Source organism: Arachis hypogaea, chromosome 6 (genome assembly GCF_003086295.3).
Source record: "Arachis hypogaea cultivar Tifrunner chromosome 6, arahy.Tifrunner.gnm2.J5K5, whole genome shotgun sequence".
In the NCBI taxonomy this organism is placed as follows: Eukaryota; Viridiplantae; Streptophyta; class Magnoliopsida; order Fabales; family Fabaceae; genus Arachis; species Arachis hypogaea.
In genome coordinates this window covers 80,686,466-80,705,894 of record NC_092041.1, presented here as the reverse complement: position 1 = coordinate 80,705,894, position 19,429 = coordinate 80,686,466, and positions in this window count along the sequence as shown.

The following is a 19,429-nucleotide window of genomic DNA, read 5'->3' as shown; positions in this document are numbered from 1 at the left end:
TACCTTGGACATAGCATGAGGACATGCTATTACTTAAGTGTGGGGAGGTTGATAAACCCATATTTTGTGAGATATTTTGTGCTTAGTTTGAGTGATTTATTCAATCCTTCACCCACTTATTCATATTAATTGTATGGTTTTACTTTCCCTTCCTTATTATGTGATGTATGTGAAAAACATGTTTCCTATGCTTTAAAATTAATTATTTTAATTACCTTTATTTCCATTCGATGCCGTGATTAGTGTGTTGAGTAGTTTCAGATCTTCTAAGGCAGAATGACTTAAAGGATGGAAAAGGAAACGTACAAAAATGGAAGGAAAGTGCAAAACGGAGTTTTGAAGAAACTAGCATCCACGCGATCGCATGGACGACGCGATCACATGCCAATAGCGAAGAATCAGCGACGCGGCCGCATGATTGACGTGACCGCGCGACTTGAGTGAATCGCATACGATGCGGACGCGTGACCGACGCGACCGCGTGATAAGAAGAACTCTAGATGACGCGACCGCGTGACCCACGCGGACGCGTGACAGAGGCCTCGTACCAGAATTTACAGAATACGCCCCAGCGAATTCTGAAGCCCTTTTGGCCCAAATCCAAGTACAGACAGCATAGATTGGAGGTTATAAAGTGGAGGAATGCATCCATTCAGGGAGGCTCCGAATTTTTTTAGTCACTTTCCATGATTTAGATCTAGTTTGGAGAGAGGTTCTCTTCTCTCTCTCTTTAGAATTTAGGATTTAGGACTTCTCTTAGTTTTAGGAGTAACTCTCGATCCCAGGTTCAATATTCCTTTTACTATTTAATTTCTCTTCTATTTTTACTCTGAAGCTTTTATTTATGTTTGATTTATGTTGCCCAATTGCCTTATGAATATTTTCCATGTTAGATTTTACTGCTTTGAATAAATTTGAGGTATTCCAGATATTCATGATTTTAATTTAGCTTTCCACATTCTTGGTTTTGGTTAAGAAATCAGTAACTCAGAGTTATCTCAACTCAATATAATTGATAACTGTTATATTTGCTAATTGAATTGAACTTCAATAATCCCAACCTTTTCTTAGGAAATAAATAGGATTCGAAGGTCAACTAATTAGTTCCTTGACTTTCCTTTGCTTTAGCAAGGGTTGACTAAGTGGAATTAAGATTCAACTTTCATTATTATTGATAAAAATAACTAAGTCTGGATTTCCAATTTCTCATACCTTGCCAAAGGGTTTGCTTTATAGTATTTATTTATTTAATTGTCATTTAAATTATTTGCCATATTTATTCCTCATTCTCAAAACCCCAATTTCACCTTTTTCATAGCCAATAATAAGAACATACCTCCCTGCAATTCCTTGAGAAGACGACCCGAGGTTTAAATACTCGGTTATCAATTTTAAAGGGGTTTGTTACTTGTGACAACCAAAACGTTTGCACGAAAGGATTTTTGTTGGTTTAGAAACTATATCTACAACGCGAATATTTTTATAAAATTCTTTACTAGCAAAAATCCTAACGTCAAAATGGCGCCGTTGCCGGGAAATTGCAAACGTGTGCCTTATTATTGGTTATTGTAAATATTTTTCAAAAAAAATATTTTCATTTTACTTTTTTATTTGTTTTCTCTCTTTCCTCTTATTTCTGATATCTATTATGAATTCTCACCCCTCTCGATTTGAGTTTGGTTCTAATTTTGTTGAAGGAAATAGAAACCACAGCAGAAATATACATCAAGGTCAGACCAATCAAGGATGGATGGAGCCAAGAGGATCTAATCAACCCTTTAGGCAACAACACTCTCCAAGATATCATGGACAACGACCATTCTACAATGCATACCCAGCTGAAAGATATGGTGGACAACCTTGTAACTACCAACAAGCCCCACCCCGTGCCTATAGACCATCCTCTCAACATAACCTCGAACCACCAAACTCACAAGCTTCTTTTCACCATTCGCCACCATACGATCCTTATCCACCCCAACACCAATCCAATTACTCCCAAGAACCACCACTCCCCCATACACCATACTCATATCCATCAAAGCCAGAATCACAGGTTTGCCTTGAAGAATCAATAAAACAATTTACTGCAACCTGGTGCACGAAATTGTGATCAATACTTTTCACAAATCAAATAATCCCTGGTAATGAATCCAAAAACTTGGTGTTCAATACCATGGCATAAACACAACTTCGCACAACTAACCAGCAAGTGTACTGGGTCGTCCAGGTAATAAACCTTACGCGAGTAAGGGTCGATCCCACAGAGATTGTTGGTATGAAGCAAGCTTTGGTCACCTTGTAATTCTTAGTCAGGCAGACTCAAATGGATATGAATGATGATATACGAATAAAACATAAAGATAAAGATAGAGATACTTATGTAATTCATTGGTAGGAATTTCAGATAAGCGTATGAAGATGCTTGTCCCTTCCGTCTCTCTGCTTTCCTACTGTCTTCATCCAATCCTTCTTACTCCTTTCCATGGCAAGCTTATGCAAGGGTTTCACCGTTGTCAGTGGCTACTGGTGCACGAAATTGCAATCACACTTTTGCAATCCCGCACAACTAACCAGCAAGTGTATTGGGTCGTCCAAGTAATACCTTGCGTGAGCAAGGGTCGATCCCACAGAGATTGTCGGCTTGAAGCAAGCTATGGTTATCTTGTAAATCTTAGTCAGGATATCAGAAATTATCAGGATTGATTGTGAAAAGCAAAAGAACATGAAATGATTACTTGTTTTGCAGTAATGGAGAATAGGTTGAGGTTTGGAGATGCTCCATCCTCTGAATCTCTGCTTTCCTACTGTCTTCTTCTTCAAACAAGCAAGTCTCCTTCCATGGCAAGCTGTATGTAGGGTTTCACCGTTGTCAATGGCTACCTCCCATCCTCTCAGTGAAAGCGATTGCATATGCCCTGTCACAGCATAGCGGAATTCATCTGTCGGTTCTCAATCAGGCCGGAATAGAATCCAGTGATTCTTTTGCGTCTGTCACTAACGCCCCGCCTTCAGGAGTTTGAAGAACGTCACAGTCATTCAATCATTGAATCCTACTCAGAATACCACAGACAAGGTTTAGACCTTCCGGATTCTCTTGAATGCCGCCATCAATTCTAGCTTATTCCACGAAGATTCCGGTTAAAGAACCCAAGAGATAACTACTTAATCTAAGGTAGAACGGAGGTGGTTGTCAAGCACGCGTTCATGGTTGAGAATGATGATGATTGTCACGGATCATCATATTCATCCGGGTTAAGAACAAGTATTATCTTAGAATGGAAGCAAGCATGATTGAATGAGAAACAGTAGTAATTGCAGTAATCCATCAAGACACAGCAGAGCTCCTCACCCCCAACCATGGGGTTTAGAGACTCATGCCGTGGAAAGTACACAAAGAAAGGTGTAAAGTGTCATGAGGTCATAAGGTACTGATACAATGTCAAAAGATCCTATTAATAGTAAACTAGTAACCTAGGGTGTACAGAAATGAGTAAATGACGTAAAAATCCACTTCTGGGTCCACTTGGTGTGTGCTTGGGCTGAGCAATGAAGCATTTTCGTGTAGAGACCTTTTCTGGAGTTAAACGCCAGTTCTCATGCCAGTTTGGGCGTTTAACTCCAAGTTTTATGCCAGTTCCGGTGTTTAACGCTGGAATTTCTGAGGGTGACTTTGAGCGCCGGTTTGGGCCATCAAATCTTGGGAAAAGTATGGACTATCATATATTGCTGGAAAGCCCAGGATGTCTACTTTCCAATGCCGTTGAGAGCGCGCCAATTGGGCTTCTGTAGCTCCAGAAAATCCACTTCGAGTGCAGGGAGGTCAGAATCCAACAGCATCTGCAGTCCTTTTTGGTCTCGGAATCAGATTTTTGCTCAGGACCCTCAATTTCAGCAAGAAAATACCTGAAATCACAGAAAAACACACAAACTCATAGTAAAGTCCAGAAAAGTGAATTTTAGCTAAAAAATAATAAAAATATACTAAAAACTAACTAAATTATACTAAAAACATACTAAAAACAATGCCAAAAAGCATACAAATTATCCGCTCATCACAACACCAAACTTAAATTGTTGCTTGTCCCCAAGCAACTGAAAATCAAAATAGGATAAAAAGAAGAGAATATACTATAGACTCCAAAATATCAAGGAAACATAGCTCCAATTAGATGAGCGGGACTAGTAGCTTTTTACCTCCGAACAGTTTTGGCATCTCACTCTATCCCTTGAAGTTCAGAATGATTGGCATCTGTAAGAACTCAGAACTCAGATAGTGTTATTGATTCTCTTAGTTGAGCATAATGATTCTTGAACACAGCTAGTGTATGAGTCTTGGCTGTGGCCCAAAGCACTCTGTCTTCCAGTATTACCACCGGATACATACATGCCACAGACACATAATTGGGTGAACCTTTTCAGATTGTGACTCAGCTTTGCTAAAGTCCCCAATTAGAGGTGTCCAGGGTTCTTAAGCACACTCTTGTTGCCTTGGATCACAACTTTTATTTCTTTCTTTCTCTTTTTTTTCTTTTCTTCTTCTCTTTTTTTTTTCGAAAATTTTTTTTTCACTACTTTTTCTTGCTTCAAGAATCAATCTAATGATTTTTAGATCCTCAATAACAGTTCTCTTTTTCTTTCTTCTTTCAAGAGCCAATAATTTTAACATCCTCAAAACAACAATTTCAAGAGACATATGCACTGTTCAAGCATTCATTCAGAAAGCAAAAAGTATTGTCACCACATCAAACTAATTCAACTAGTTTCAATGATAAATTTCGAAATCCTGTACTTCTTGTTCTTTTGTGATTAAAGCATTTTTCATTTAAGAGAGGTGATGGATTCATAGGACATTCATATCTTTAAGGCATAAAATTTCAATTTTATTAATTATGAATTAAAACAAGACTCAAAAAATAGATATAAAATGAAACTAAAAAAAAACGAAAAATAGAAACAAAACAAAGGAAAAAAAAACGCAAACATAGGCTCCTAATGATAGAGGTTTTCACAGAGTTAGGACTCAACAACCTTGATTTTGAGAAGTGGATGCTCCCTCAGCTTGAGAGGAGAACTTTTGGCGTTTCAATTCTTGGAGTTCACGCCCCTGCTTCTCTTGTTCCTTTAGCAATTTGCAGAGCATGCAGTTCTGATTCTGCTGTTCTTCCTTCAGTTGCTCCATAGTCTCTTGCAGCTTGGAGATAGATGCTTCTAGGCTGGTCCAGTAGTCAATCCTTGGGAATTCAGGGAGGAATTCCTGCGCCCTCCTCTTGATAGAGTTGTCTTGCACTTGTCCTTCCATTGACTTCTTGGTGATTGGGTGTTCAATGGGTATGAACTCATCTACTCCCATCTTCACCCCAGCCTCTTTACAGAGCAAGGAGATCAGGCTTGGATAAGCCAATTTGGCTTCAGTGGAATTCTTATTTGCAATTGTGTAGATCTCACAAGCAATCACATGATGGACCTCCACTTCTTTTCCAAGCATAATGCAATGAATCATCACTGCCCTCTTGATGGTGACCTCAGAACGGTTGCTAGTGGGCAATATGGAACGCCCAATAAAGTCTAGCCACCCTCTTGCAATTGGCTTGAGGTCTCCCCTCTTGAGTTGGTTTGGGACACCCTTTGAATTGGTTATCCACTTAGTCCCAGGGAGGCATATGTCCTCTAGAACTTGATCCAACCCTTTATCTACTCTCACCATCCTCCTATTGAAGGAGTCAGGATCATCTTGCAGTTGAGGTAGTTTGAAGATTTCTCTTATTTTGTCCAGATGGAAGTACATAACTTTCCCTCTGACCATGGTTCTGTAGGTATGGTAAGCAGTTCCAGTCATTCTCTGCTTATCTGTTAGCCACAGATTAGAGTAGAATTCCTGAACCATGTTCCTTCCAACCTTTATTTCAGGATTGGTCAGAACTTCCCATCCTCTGTTTCGAATTTGCTCTTGGATCTCCGGATATTCATCTTCTTTCAGATCAAATTTAACTTCCGGGATCACTGACCTCAGACCCATTATTTTGTGATAATGGTCTTCATGTTCTTTGGTTAAGAACTTCTCTTGATTCCAAAGATTATTTGGATTAGTCTCTTTCTTTCCTCTTGAGTTGGTTTGTTTTCCCTTAGGAGCCATGATCTTGATGAATCTTGGCTTAGTGATCACGGAAAAGCACACCAAACTTAGAGGTTTTGCTTGTCCTCAAGCAAAAAGAGAAGAAAGAAGAGAAGAGAGAGAGAGAGGAAGAGGAAATTCGAATGGTGTGGTGGAATGAGGAAGCCAAACACGAATTTATAAGGTGAGGGGGGAGAGCTTTTTTCGAAAAAAAAGAGAGATTTGAAAGGAGATTTGAGAAGATATGGAAAGAAATTGAGAAAAGGGTGAGTTTTTGAAGAAGATTTGGGATTAATTTGAAATAGATTTGAAGAATGGTTTTGATTTGTGAAGATTTGAAAGTGAATGATGAAAGGTTGAAGTGCATTTATGTAGAAGAGTATGGGTAAAAAGAGGAAAGTTTGAAAAAATTTGAGTTGAAAACAAAAATGTGGTCCCCCCACCTTTCTGGCGTTAAACGCCCAGAATGGCACTCATTCTGGCGTTTAACGCCCATTTGGCACCCCTTTTGGGTGTTTAACGCCCAGCCAGGTGCCCTGGCTGGCGTTAAACGCCAGAAAGCCTTTATCACTGGGCGTTTTTTCAAAACGCCCAGGATGCTGCACACCTGGCGTTAAACGCCCATAATGGTGCCCATTCTGGCGTTTAACGCCCAAAATGACACCATTCCTGGCGTTAAACGCCCAGAATGGTACCCATTCTGGCGTTTAACGCCCAAAATGCCCCTTACTGGCGTTTTTTCGCCAGTAAGCTCATTTTCTCTGCTTTTTGAGCTGAATCCTTTTGTAACTCTGTGAATTCCTTCATTTTTGATATTTGCCTCTGTAAGAACTAATCATATAACCTCCTAATGACTGGGTTGCCTCCCAGCAAGCGCTTCTTTACTGTCTTTAGCTGGACCTTCACTGAGAATTACTCAAGTCTCAGTTTTGAGCATTCCTGCTCAAAATTTCCTTCAAGATAATGCTTGATTCTCTGTCCATTAACAATGAACTTCTTGTCAGAATCAATATCCTTAAGCTCAACATATCCATATGGTGACACTCCTGTAATCACATACGGACCCCTCCAACGGGATTTGAGTTTTCCTGGAAACAGTCTGAGCCTAGAGTTGAAGAGCAGAACTTTTTGTCCTGGCTCAAAGACTCTGGTTGACAACTTCTTGTCATGCCATTTCTTTGCCTTTTCCTTATAAATTTTTGCATTTTCAAAGGCATTGAGTCTGAACTCCTCTAGCTCATTTAACTGGAGCAATCTTTTTTCACCAGCTAACTGTGCATCCATGTTTAGGAATCTGGTTGCCCAGTAGGCTTTATGTTCCAGTTCCACAGGAAAATGACAGGCCTTCCCATACACCAGTTGGTATGGAGAGGTTCCTATAGGAGTCTTGAATGCTGTTCTGTATGCCCACAGAGCATCATCCAAGCTCTTTGCCCAATCCTTTCTACGGGCTATCACAGTCCGTTCTAGGATTCTTTTTAATTCTCTGTTAGAGACTTCAGCTTGCCCATTTGTCTGTGGATGATACGGAGTTGCCACTTTGTGGCTAATTCCATATCTAACCATAGCAAGGTGTAGCTGTTTATTGCAGAAATGAGTGCCCCCGTCACTGATTAGCACTCTGGGAACGCCAAACCTGCTGAAAATGTTTTTCTGGAGGAATTTCAGTACGGTCTTTGTATCATTAGTGGGTGTAGCAATTGCTTCTACCCACTTAGACACATAGTCCACTGCCACCAAAATGTAAGTGTTTGTGTATGATGGTGGGAATGGCCCCATGAAGTCAATTCCCCATACATCAAACAATTCTATCTCTAATATCCCTTGTTGAGGCATGGCATATCCATGAGGCAGGTTACCAGCTCTTTGGCAATTGTCACAGTTACGCACAAACTCTCGGGAATCTTTATAGAGAGTAGGCCAGTAGAAGCCACATTGGAGGACTTTAGTGGCTGTTCGCTCACTTCCAAAATGTCCTCCATACTGTGATCCATGGCAATGCCATAGGATCCTTTGTGCTTCTTCTCTGGGTACACACCTGCGGATCACTCCGTCAGCACATCTCTTAAAGAGATATGGTTCATCCCAGAGGTAGTACTTGGCATCTGAAATTAATTTCTTTCTCTGCACGTGGCTGTACTCCTTGGGAATGAACCTCACAGCTTTAAAATTTGCAATATCTGCAAACCATGGAGCTTCCTGAATGGCAAATAGTTGCTCATCTGGGAAAGTCTCAGAAATCTCAGTAGAAGGGAGGGACGCCCCTACTATTGGTTCTATTCGGGACAGATGATCAGCTACTTGGTTCTCTGTCCCTTTTCTGTCTCTTATTTCTATATCAAACTCTTGCAGAAGCAACACCCATCTGATGAGCCTGGGTTTTGAATCCTGCTTTGTGAGTAGATATTTAAGAGCAGCATGGTCAGTGTACACAACCACTTTGGACCCCACTAGATAGGATCTAAACTTGTCAATGGCATAGACCACTGCAAGTAACTCTTTTTCTGTGGTTGTGTAGTTCTTCTGTGCGTCATTTAGAACACGGCTGGCATAGTAAATGACGTGCAGAAGCTTGTTATGCCTCTGTCCCAACACTGCACCAATGGCATGGTCACTGGCATCACACATTAGTTCAAATGGCAATGTCCAATCTGGTGCAGAGATGACTGGTGCTGTGACCAGCTTAGCTTTCAGGGTCTCAAACGCCTGCAGACACTGTGTGTCAAACACAAATGGTGTGTCAGCAGCTAACAGGTTACTCAGAGGTTTTGCAATTTTTGAAAAATCCTTTATAAACCTTCTGTAGAACCCTGCATGCCCCAGAAAGCTTCTGATTGCCTTAACATTGGCAGGTGGTGGTAATTTTTCAATTACCTCTACCTTTGCCTTATCCACCTCTATTCCCTTGCTTGAAATTCAGTCACCATAAAGTGACATTTCTCCCAGTTTAAAACCAGGTTAGTCTCTTGGCACCTTTTCAGAACAAGTGCTAGGTGATTAAGACAGGAGCTAAATGAGTCTCCATATACTGAAAAGTCATCCATGAAGACTTCCAGAAATTTCTCTACCATATCTGAAAAGATAGAGAGCATGCACCTCTGAAAGGTTGCAGGTGCATTGCACAGACCAAAAGGCATCCTCCTGTAGGCAAACACGCCAGAAGGGCAAGTGAATGCTGTTTTCTCTTGGTCCTGAGGGTCTACTGCAATTTGGTTGTAGCCTGAATAGCCATCCAAAAAGCAGTAATAATCATGGCCAGCTAGTCTTTCTAGCATTTGGTCTATGAATGGTAAAGGAAAATGATCCTTTCTGGTGGCTGTATTGAGCCTTCTGTAGTCAATACACATGCGCCACCCTGTGACTGTCCTTGTAGGAACCAGTTCATTTTTTTCATTATGAACCACTGTCATGCCTCCCTTTTTGGGAACAACTTGGACAAGGCTCACCCAGGGGCTATCAGAAATAGGATAAATAATCCCAGCCTCTAGTAATTTAGTGACCTCTTTCTGCACCACCTCCTTCATGGCAGGATTCAGCCTCCTCTGTGGTTGGACCACTGGTTTGGCATTATCCTCCAATAGGATCTTGTGCATGCATCTAGCTGGGCTAATACCCTTAAGATCACTTATGGACCACCCAAGAGCTGTCTTGTGTGTCCTTAGCACTTGAATCAGTGCTTCCTCTTCCTGTGAATTTAAAGCAGAGCTTATAATCACTGGAAAAGTGTCACCCTCTCCCAGAAATGCATATTTCAGGGATGGTGGTAGTGGTTTGAGTTCAGGCTTGGGAGGCTTATCCTCCTCCTGAGGAATTTTCGAAAATTCCTTTGCCTCCTCTAGTTCTTCTTGATCAGGTTGAGCATCTTTGAAGATGTCCTCAAGCTCTGATTCTAGGCTTTCGGCCATATTGATCTCTTCTACCAAGGAGTCAATAATGTCAGCGCCCATGCAGTCATTTGGTGTATCTGGGTGCTGCATAGCTTTTACAGCATTCAACTTGAACTCATCCTCATTGACTCTCAGGGTTACTTCCCCTTTTTGTACATCAATGAGAGTTCGTCCAGTTGCTAGGAAAGGTCTTCCTAGAATGAGAGTTGCACTCTTGTGCTCCTCCATTTCCAGCACCACAAAGTCAGTTGGAAAGGCGAATGGCCCAACCTTGACAATCATGTCCTCAATTATGCCTGATGGGTGTTTAATGGAGCCATCAGCAAGTTGGAGGCATATCCGGGTTGGTTTGACTTCTCCAGTCAACCCAAGCTTTCTGATAGTGGATGCAGGTATTAGATTGATGCTTGCTCCAAGATCACATAGAGCTGTCTTGGTGCAAGCACCTTCTAATGTGCATGGTATCATAAAGCTTCCTGGATCTTGAAGCTTTTCTGGTAAGCTTTTTAATATGACTGCACTGCATTCTTCAGTGAGAAATACTTTTTCAGTTTCTCTCCAATCCTTCTTATGACTTAAGATTTCTTTCATGAATTTAGCATAAGAAGGTATTTGCTCAAGTGCCTCTGCAAACGGAATCTTTATTTCAAGAGTCCTTAAATAGTCTGCAAAGCGGGCAAATTGCTTATCCTGTTCCGCTTGGCGGAGTTTTTGAGGATAAGGCATCTTGGCTTTATATTCTTCAACCTTAGATGCTGCAGGTTTATTCCTTACAGAAGTGGTTGAAGAAGCCTTATTAGAGGGATTACTGTCAGCACTCTCAGGTGTCTGATTCTCCCTAGGCGTTTGAACGCCAGGATTGGGAGGAAATTGGGCGTTTAACGCCAACTTTTCCCCCTTTTCTGGCATTTGAACGCCAGAACTGGGCAAGGAATGGGCGTTTAACGCCAGCTTTCCTTCCCTTTCTGGCGTCTGAACGCCAATGACATTCCTCTCTGGGCTCTTATTGTCCTCAGAGGGATTTTGAACAGTGGTTTGGTTGTCCTCTATCAATTGTTCCTTGTTTGGCTTTTTGCTCTTCTGAGCAGTGTTATTCAGGGTCTTCCCACTCCTCAATTGAACTGCTTGACATTCCTCTGTTATCTGTTTAGATAATTGCTGTTTTGCTTGATTCAACTGCAGTTCTATGCTCTTGTTAGCAACTTTAGTTTCAAGGAGCATCTCTTTAAAGTCTGCTAACTATTCTGTCATTAGGAGCAATTGTTGATTAAGCTCAGTTATCTGTTCTTGAGGACTAGGGTCAGTGACTACAGCCATGACTTCCTCTTTTGGAGAGAACTCATTGCTAGAGTACAGATATTGGTTTCTAGCAACAGTGTCTATAAGCTCCTGAGCATCTTCAATTGTCTTCCTCATGTGTATAGATCCACCAGCTGAGTGGTCTAAAGACATCTGAGCTTTTTCTGTAAGCCCATAGTAGAAAATGTCTAACTGTACCCACTCTGAAAACATTTCAGAGGGACATTTCCTTAGCATACCTCTATACCTCTCCCAGGCATTGTAAAGGGATTCATTATCCTCTTGTTTAAAGCCTTGGATGTCCAGCCTTAACTGTGTCATCCTTTTTGGAGGGTAAAAATGATTCAGGAATTTGTCTGACAACTGTTTCTATGTCTTTATGCTTGCTGTAGGTTGGTTACTCAACCACCTTTTAGCTTGATCTTTTACAGCAAATGGAAACAGTAATAGTCTGTAGACATCCTGATCTACCTCTTTATCATGTACTGTGTCAGCAATTTGTAAAAACTGTGCCAGAAACTCAGTAGGTTCTTCCTGTGGAAGACCGAAATACTGGCAGTTTTGCTGCACTATGATAATGAGTTGAGGATTTAGTTCAAAGCTGCTTGCTTTGATGGGAGGTGTACAGATGCTACTCCCATATGCAGCTGTAATGGGGTTAGCATATGACCCCAGAGTCCTTTTGGACTGATTGATCCCACTTAAGTCCATAATGGACAAAAGGGAAATGATAATGATTGCAAAGAGATAAATTTTGTTTTTTTTTGAATAAACGAAAAAATAAAATAAAACAAAATAAAATTAAAATAAAAATTCGAAAATCCAAAAGAAAATAAAATCAAAGCAAATTGAAAACTGAATCAATTAGTTAATTAAAAAGATTTTGAAAACAGCAATTAGAAAGATATGATTGAAAAATTTTTATGAAAAAGATTTGATTTTGAAAAAGAGGAGAGAGAAAAACACAAAAAGACACCAAACTTAAAATTTTAGAAATTCAAACTCAAAATTTTCGAAAATTTTAAGGGAAAAACACAAAGAGGACACCAAACTTATAATTTTTATGAATCAAAAAGGGACTAGGAACATGCAAAATGGAAAATTAAAAGAAAAACAAAAGCATGCAACTGACACCAAACTTAGAATATGAAACTAGACTCAACTAAAAGACTCTAAACCACTAAAATAAAACAATCCTAATCTAAGCAACAAGATAAGCCGTCAGTTGTCCAAACTCAACAATCCCCGGCAACGGCGCCAAAAACTTGGTGCACGAAATTGCAATCACACTTTTGCAATCCCGCACAACTAACCAGCAAGTGTACTGGGTCGTCCAAGTAATACCTTGCGTGAGCAAGGGTCGATCCCACAGAGATTGTCGGCTTGAAGCAAGCTATGGTTATCTTGTAAATCTTAGTCAGGATATCAGAAATTATCAGGATTGATTGTGAAAAGCAAAAGAACATGAAATGATTACTTGTTTTGCAGTAATGGAGAATAGGTTGAGGTTTGGAGATGCTCCATCCTCTGAATCTCTGCTTTCCTACTGTCTTCTTCTTCAAACACGCAAGTCTCCTTCCATGGCAAGCTGTATGTAGGGTTTCACCGTTGTCAATGGCTACCTCCCATCCTCTCAGTGAAAGCGATTGCATATGCCCTGTCACAGCATAGCGGAATTCATCTGCGGTTCTCAATCAGGCCGGAATAGAATCCAGTGATTCTTTTGCGTCTGTCACTAACGCCCCGCCTTCAGGAGTTTGAAGAACATCACAGTCATTCAATCATTGAATCCTACTCAGAATACCACAGACAAGGTTTAGACCTTCCGGATTCTCTTGAATGCCGCCATCAATTCTAGCTTATACCACGAAGATTCCGGTTAAAGAACCCAAGAGATAACTACTTAATCTAAGGTAGAACGGAGGTGGTTGTCAAGCACGCGTTCATGGTTGAGAATGATGATGATTGTCACAGATCATCATATTCATCCGGGTTAAGAACAAGTATTATCTTAGAATCGAAGCAAGCATGATTGAATGAGAAACAGTAGTAATTGCATTAATCCATCAAGACACAGCAGAGCTCCTCACCCCCAACCATGAGGTTTAGAGACTCATGCCGTGGAAAGTACACAAAGAAAGGTGTAAAGTGTCATGAGGTCATAAGGTACTGATACAATGTCAAAAGATCCTATTAATAGTAAACTAGTAACCTAGGGTGTACAGAAATGAGTAAATGACGTAAAAATCCACTTCTGGGTCCACTTGGTGTGTGCTTGGGCTGAGCAATGAAGCATTTTCGTGTAGAGATCTTTTCTGGAGTTAAACACCAGTTCTCATGCCAGTTTGGGCGTTTAACTCCAAGTTTTATGCCAGTTCCGGCGTTTAACGCTGGAATTTCTGAGGGTGACTTTGAGCGCCGGTTTGGGCCATTAAATCTTGGGCAAAGTATGGACTATCATATATTGCTGGAAAGCCCAGGATGTCTACTTTCCAATGCCGTTGAGAGCGCGCCAATTGGGCTTCTGTAGCTCCAGAAAATCCACTTCGAGTGCATGGAGGTCAGAATCCAACAGCATCTGCAGTCCTTTTTGGTCTCGGAATCAGATTTTTGCTCAGGACCCTCAATTTCAGCCAGAAAATACCTGAAATCACAGAAAAACACAAACTCATAGTAAAGTCCAGAAAAGTGAATTTTAGCTAAAAACTAATAAAAATATACTAAAAACTAACTAAATTATACTAAAAACATACTAAAAACAATGCCAAAAAGCATACAAATTATCCGCTCATCAGCTACCTCCCATCCTCTCAGTGGAAATGTTCAACGCACCCTGTCACGGCACGGCTATCCATCTGTCGGTTCTCAATCAGGCCGGAATAGAATCCAGTGATTCTTTTGCGTCTGTCACTAACGCCCTGCCTTCAGGAGTTTGAAGCTCGTCACAGTCATTCAATCATTGAATCCTACTCAGAATACCACAGACAAGGTTAGACCTTCCGGATTCTCTTGAATGCCGCCATCAGTTCTAGCCTATACCACGAAGACTCTGATCTCACGGAATGGCTGGCTCGGTTGTCAGGCGATCAACCATGCATCGTGTATCAGGAATCCAAGAGATATTCACCCAATCTAAGGTAGAACGGAGGTGGTTGTCAGGCACACGTTCATAGGTGAGAATGATGATGAGTGTCACGGATCATCACATTCATCAAGTTGAAGAACAAGTGATATCTTGGAACAAGAACAAGCGAAATTGAATAGAAGAACAATAGTAATTGCATTAATACTCGAGGTACAGCAGAGCTCCACACCTTAATCTATGGTGTGTAGAAACTCCACCGTTGAAAATACATAAGAACAAGGTCTAGGCATGGCCGAATGGCCAGCCTCCCAAAGAGGGTTCAATCATAAAAACATGATCAAAAGCTCTTTTACAATAGTAAAAAGGTCCTATATATAGAGAACTAGTAGCCTAGGGTTTACAGAGATGAGTAGATGACATAAAAATCCACTTCCGGGCCCACTTGGTGTGTGCTTGGACTGAGCATTGAAGCATTTTCGTGTAGAGACTCTTCTTGGAGTTAAACACCAGCTTTTATGCCAGTTTGGGCGGTTAACTCCCACTTTGGTGCCAGTTCCGGCGTTTAACGCTGGGAATTCTGAGGGTGACTTTGAATGCCGGTTTGGGCCATCAAATCTTGGGCAAAGTATGGACTATCATATATTGCTGGAAAGCCCAGGATGTCTACTTTCCAACGCCGTTGAGAGCGCGCCAATTGGGCTTCTGTAGCTCCAGAAAATCCGCTTCGAGTGCAGGGAGGTCAGAATCCAACAGCATCTGCAGTCCTTTTTAGTCTCTGAATCAGATTTTTGCTCAGGTCCCTCAATTTCAGCCAGAAAATACCTGAAATCACAGAAAAACACACAAACTCATAGTTAAGTCTAGAAAGGTGAATTTTAACTAAAAACTAATAAAAATATACTAAAAACTAACTAGATCATACTAAAAACATACTAAAAACAATGCCAAAAAGCGTAGCCGCTCATCACAACACCAAACTTAAATTGTTGCTTGTCCTCAAGCAACTGAAAATCAAATAAGATAAAAAGAAGAGAATATGCAATGAATTCCAAAAACATCTATGAAGATCAGTATTAATTAGATGAGCGGGGCTTTTAGCTTTTTGCCTCTGAACAGTTTTGGCATCTCACTCTATCCTTTGAAATTCAGAATGATTGGCTTCTTTAGGAACTCAGAATCCAGATAGTGTCATTGATTCTCCTAGCTAAGTATGATGATTCTTGAACACAGCTACTTATTGAGTCTTGGCTGTGGCCCAAAGCACTCTGTCTTCCAGTATTACCACCGGATACATACATGCCACAGACACATAATTGGGTGAACCTTTTCAGATTGTGACTCAGCTTTGCTAGAGTCCCCAATTAGAGGTGTCCAGGGTTCTTAAGCACACTCTTTTTGCCTTGGATCACAACTTTATTTCTTTCTTTTTCTTTCTTTTTCTTTTTCTCTTTTTTCTTCTTTTTTTTTCCGAATTTTTTTTTTGTATTCACTGCTTTTTTCTTGCTTCAAGAATCATTTTTATAATTTTTCAGATCCTCAGTAACATGTCTCCTTTTTCATCATTCTTTCAAGAGCCAATATTCATGAACCATAAATTCAAAAGACATATGCACTGTTTAAACATACATTCAGAAAACAAAAGTATTGCCACCACATCAAAATAATTAAACTGTTATAAAATTCAGAATTCATGCAATTCTACTCTTTTTCAATTAAGAACATTTTTTATTTAAGAGAGGTGATGGATTCATAGGACATTCATAACTTTAAGGCATAGACACTAAGACACTAATGATCACAAGACACAAACATAGACAAACATAAGCACTAAAATTCGAAAAATAGGAAAATAAAGAACAAGGAAATTAAAGAACGGGTCCACCTTAGTGATGGCGGCTTGTTCTTCCTCTTGAAGATCCTATGGAGTGCTTGAGCTCCTCAATGTCTCTTCCTTGTCTTTGTTGCTCCTCTCTTATGATTCTTTGATCTTCTCTAATTTCATGGAGGAGAACAGAGTGTTCTTGGTGCTCCACCCTTAGTTGTCCCATGTTGGAACTCAATTCTCCTAGGGAGGTGTTTAGTTGCTCCCAATAGTTTTGTGGAGGAAAGTGCATCCCTTGAGGCATCTCAGGGATTTGATGATGAGAGGGGTCTCTTGTTTGCTCCATCCTCTTCTTAGTGATGGGCTTGTCCTCATCAATAGGGATGTCTCCCTCTATGTCAACTCCAACTGAATAACAGAGGTGACAATTGAGATGAGGAAAGGCTAACCTTGCCAAGGTAGAGGACTTGTCCGCCACCTTATAAAGTTCTTGGGATATCACCTCATGAACTTCTATTTCTTCTCCAATCATGATGCTATGAATCATGATAGCCCGGTCTATAGTAACTTCGGACCGGTTGCTAGTGGGAATGATTGAGCGTTGGATAAACTCCAACCATCCTCTAGCCACGGGTTTGAGGTCATGCCTTCTCAGTTGAACTGGCTTCCCTCTTGAATCTCTCTTCCATTGGGCGCCCTCTTCACATATGACTGTGAGGACTTGGTCCAACCTTTGATCAAAGTTGACCCTTCTAGTGTAAGGATGTTCATCTCCTTGCATCATGGGCAAGTTGAATGCCACCCTTACATTTTCCGGACTAAAATCCAAGTATTTCCCCCGAACCATAGTAAGCCAATTCTTTGGATCCGGGTTCACACTTTGGTCATGGTTCTTGGTGATCCATGCATTGGCATAGAACTCTTGAACCATTAAGATTCTGACTTGTTGAATGGGGTTGGTAAGAACTTCCCAACCTCTTCTTCGGATCTCATGTCGGATCTCCGGATATTCACTCTTTTTGAGTGAAAAAGGGACCTCGGGGATCACCTTCTTCAAGGCCACAACTTCATAGAAGTGGTCTTGATGCACCCTTGAGATGAATCTTTCCATCTCCCATGACTCAGAGGTGGAAGCTTTTGCCTTCCCTTCCTCTTTCTAGAGGTTTCTCCGGCCTTGGATGCCATAAATGGTCATGGAAAAACAAAAAGCAATGCTTTTACCACACCAAACTTAAAAGGTTTGCTCGTCCTCGAGCAAAAGAAGAAAGAAGAGAGTAGAAGAAGAAGAAATGAAGGAGATGGAGGGGGCTTTGTGGTTCGGCCAAAAGGGGAAGAAGTAGTGTTTATGATGTGTGAAAATGAAGGAGTGAAGATGGGTTTATATAGGAGTGGGGGAGCTCATGGTTCGGTCATGTATGGGTGGGTTTGAGAGGGAAAGTGGTTTGAATTTGAAGGGTGAGGTAGGTGGGATTTTATGAAGGATGGATGTGAGTGGTGAAGAGAAAGATGGGATTTGATAGGTGAAGGGTTTTTGGGGAAGAGGTGTTGAGGTGATTGGTGAATGGGTGAAGAAGAGAGAGAGTGGTAGGGTAGGTGGGGATCCTGTGGCGTCCACAGATCCTGAGGTGTCAAGGAAAAGTCATTCCTGCACCAAGTGGCAAGCAAAAATGCGTTTTGAGCCAATTCTGGTGTTAAACGCCGGGCTGGTGCCCATTTCTGGCGTTTAACGCCGAATGCTTGCCCTTTTCTGGCGTTAAACGCCCAGAATGGTGCCAGACTGGGTGTTAAACGCCCAACAACTAGCCTTACTGGCGTTTAAACGCCAGTACGCTCTCCTCCAGGGTGTGCTGTTTTTCTTTCTGTTTTTCATTCTATTTTTGCTTTTTCAATTGATTTTGTGACTTCTCATGATCATCAACCTACAAAAGAACATAAAATAACAAAGGAAAATAGATAAAATATAACATTGGGTTGCCTCCCAACAAGCGCTTCTTTAATGTCAGTAGCTTGACAGAGGGCTCTCATGGAGCCTCAGAGATGCTCAGAGCAATGTTGGAACCTCCCAACACCAAACTTAGAGTTTGAATGTGGGGGTTCAACACCAAACTTAGAAGTTGGTTGTGGCCTCCCAACACCAAACTTAGAGTTTGACTGTGGGGGCTCTGTTTGGCTCTGTTTTGAGAGAAGCTCTTCATGCTTCCTCTCCATGATGATAGAGGGATATCCTTGAGCCTCAAACACAAAGGATTCCTCATTCACTTGAATGATCAATTCTCCTCTATCAACATCAATCACAGCCTTTGTTGTGGCTAGGAAGGGTCTGCCAAGGATGATGGATTCATCCATGCACTTCCCAGTCTCTAGGACTATGAAATCAGCAAGGATGTAATAGTCTTCAACTTTTACCAGAACATCCTCTACAAGTCTATAGGCTTGTTTTCTTGAATTGTCTGCCATCTCTAGTGAGATCTTTGCAGCTTGCACCTCAAAGATCCCTAACTTCTCCATTACAGAGAGGGGCATGCGGTTTACACTTGACCCTAAGTCACACAAGGCCTTCTTGAAGGTCATGGTGCCTATGGTACAAGGTATTGAGAACTTCCCAGGATCCTGTCTCTTTTGAGGCAGTTTCAGCCTAGACAATTCATCCAGTTCCTTGGTGAGCAAAGGAGGTTCATCTTCCCAAGTCTCATTCCCAAATAACTTGTCATTTAGCTTCATGATTGCTCCAAGGTATTTAGCAACTTGCTCTTCAGTGACATACTCATCCTCTTCAGAGGAAGAATACTCATCAGAGCTCATGAATAGCAGAAGTAAGTCCAATGGAATCTCTATGGTCTCATTTTGAGCCTCAGATTCCCATGGTTCCTCATTGGAGAACTCATTGGAGGCCAGTGGACGTCCATTGAGGTCTTCCTCAGTGGCGTTCACTACCTTTTCCTCCTCTCCAAATTCGGCCATGTTGATGGCCTTGCACTCTCCTTTTGGATTTTCTTCTGTATTGCTTGGAAGAGTACTAGGAGGGAGTTCAGTAATTTTCTTGCTCAGCTGACCCACTTGTGCCTCCAAATTTCTAATGGAGGACCTTGTTTCAGTCATGAAACTTTGAGTGGTTTTGATTAGATCAGAGACCATTGTTGCTAAGTCAGAGGTATTCTGCTTAGAACTCTCTGTCTGTTGCTGAGAAGATGATGGAAAAGGCTTGCTATTGCTAAACCTGT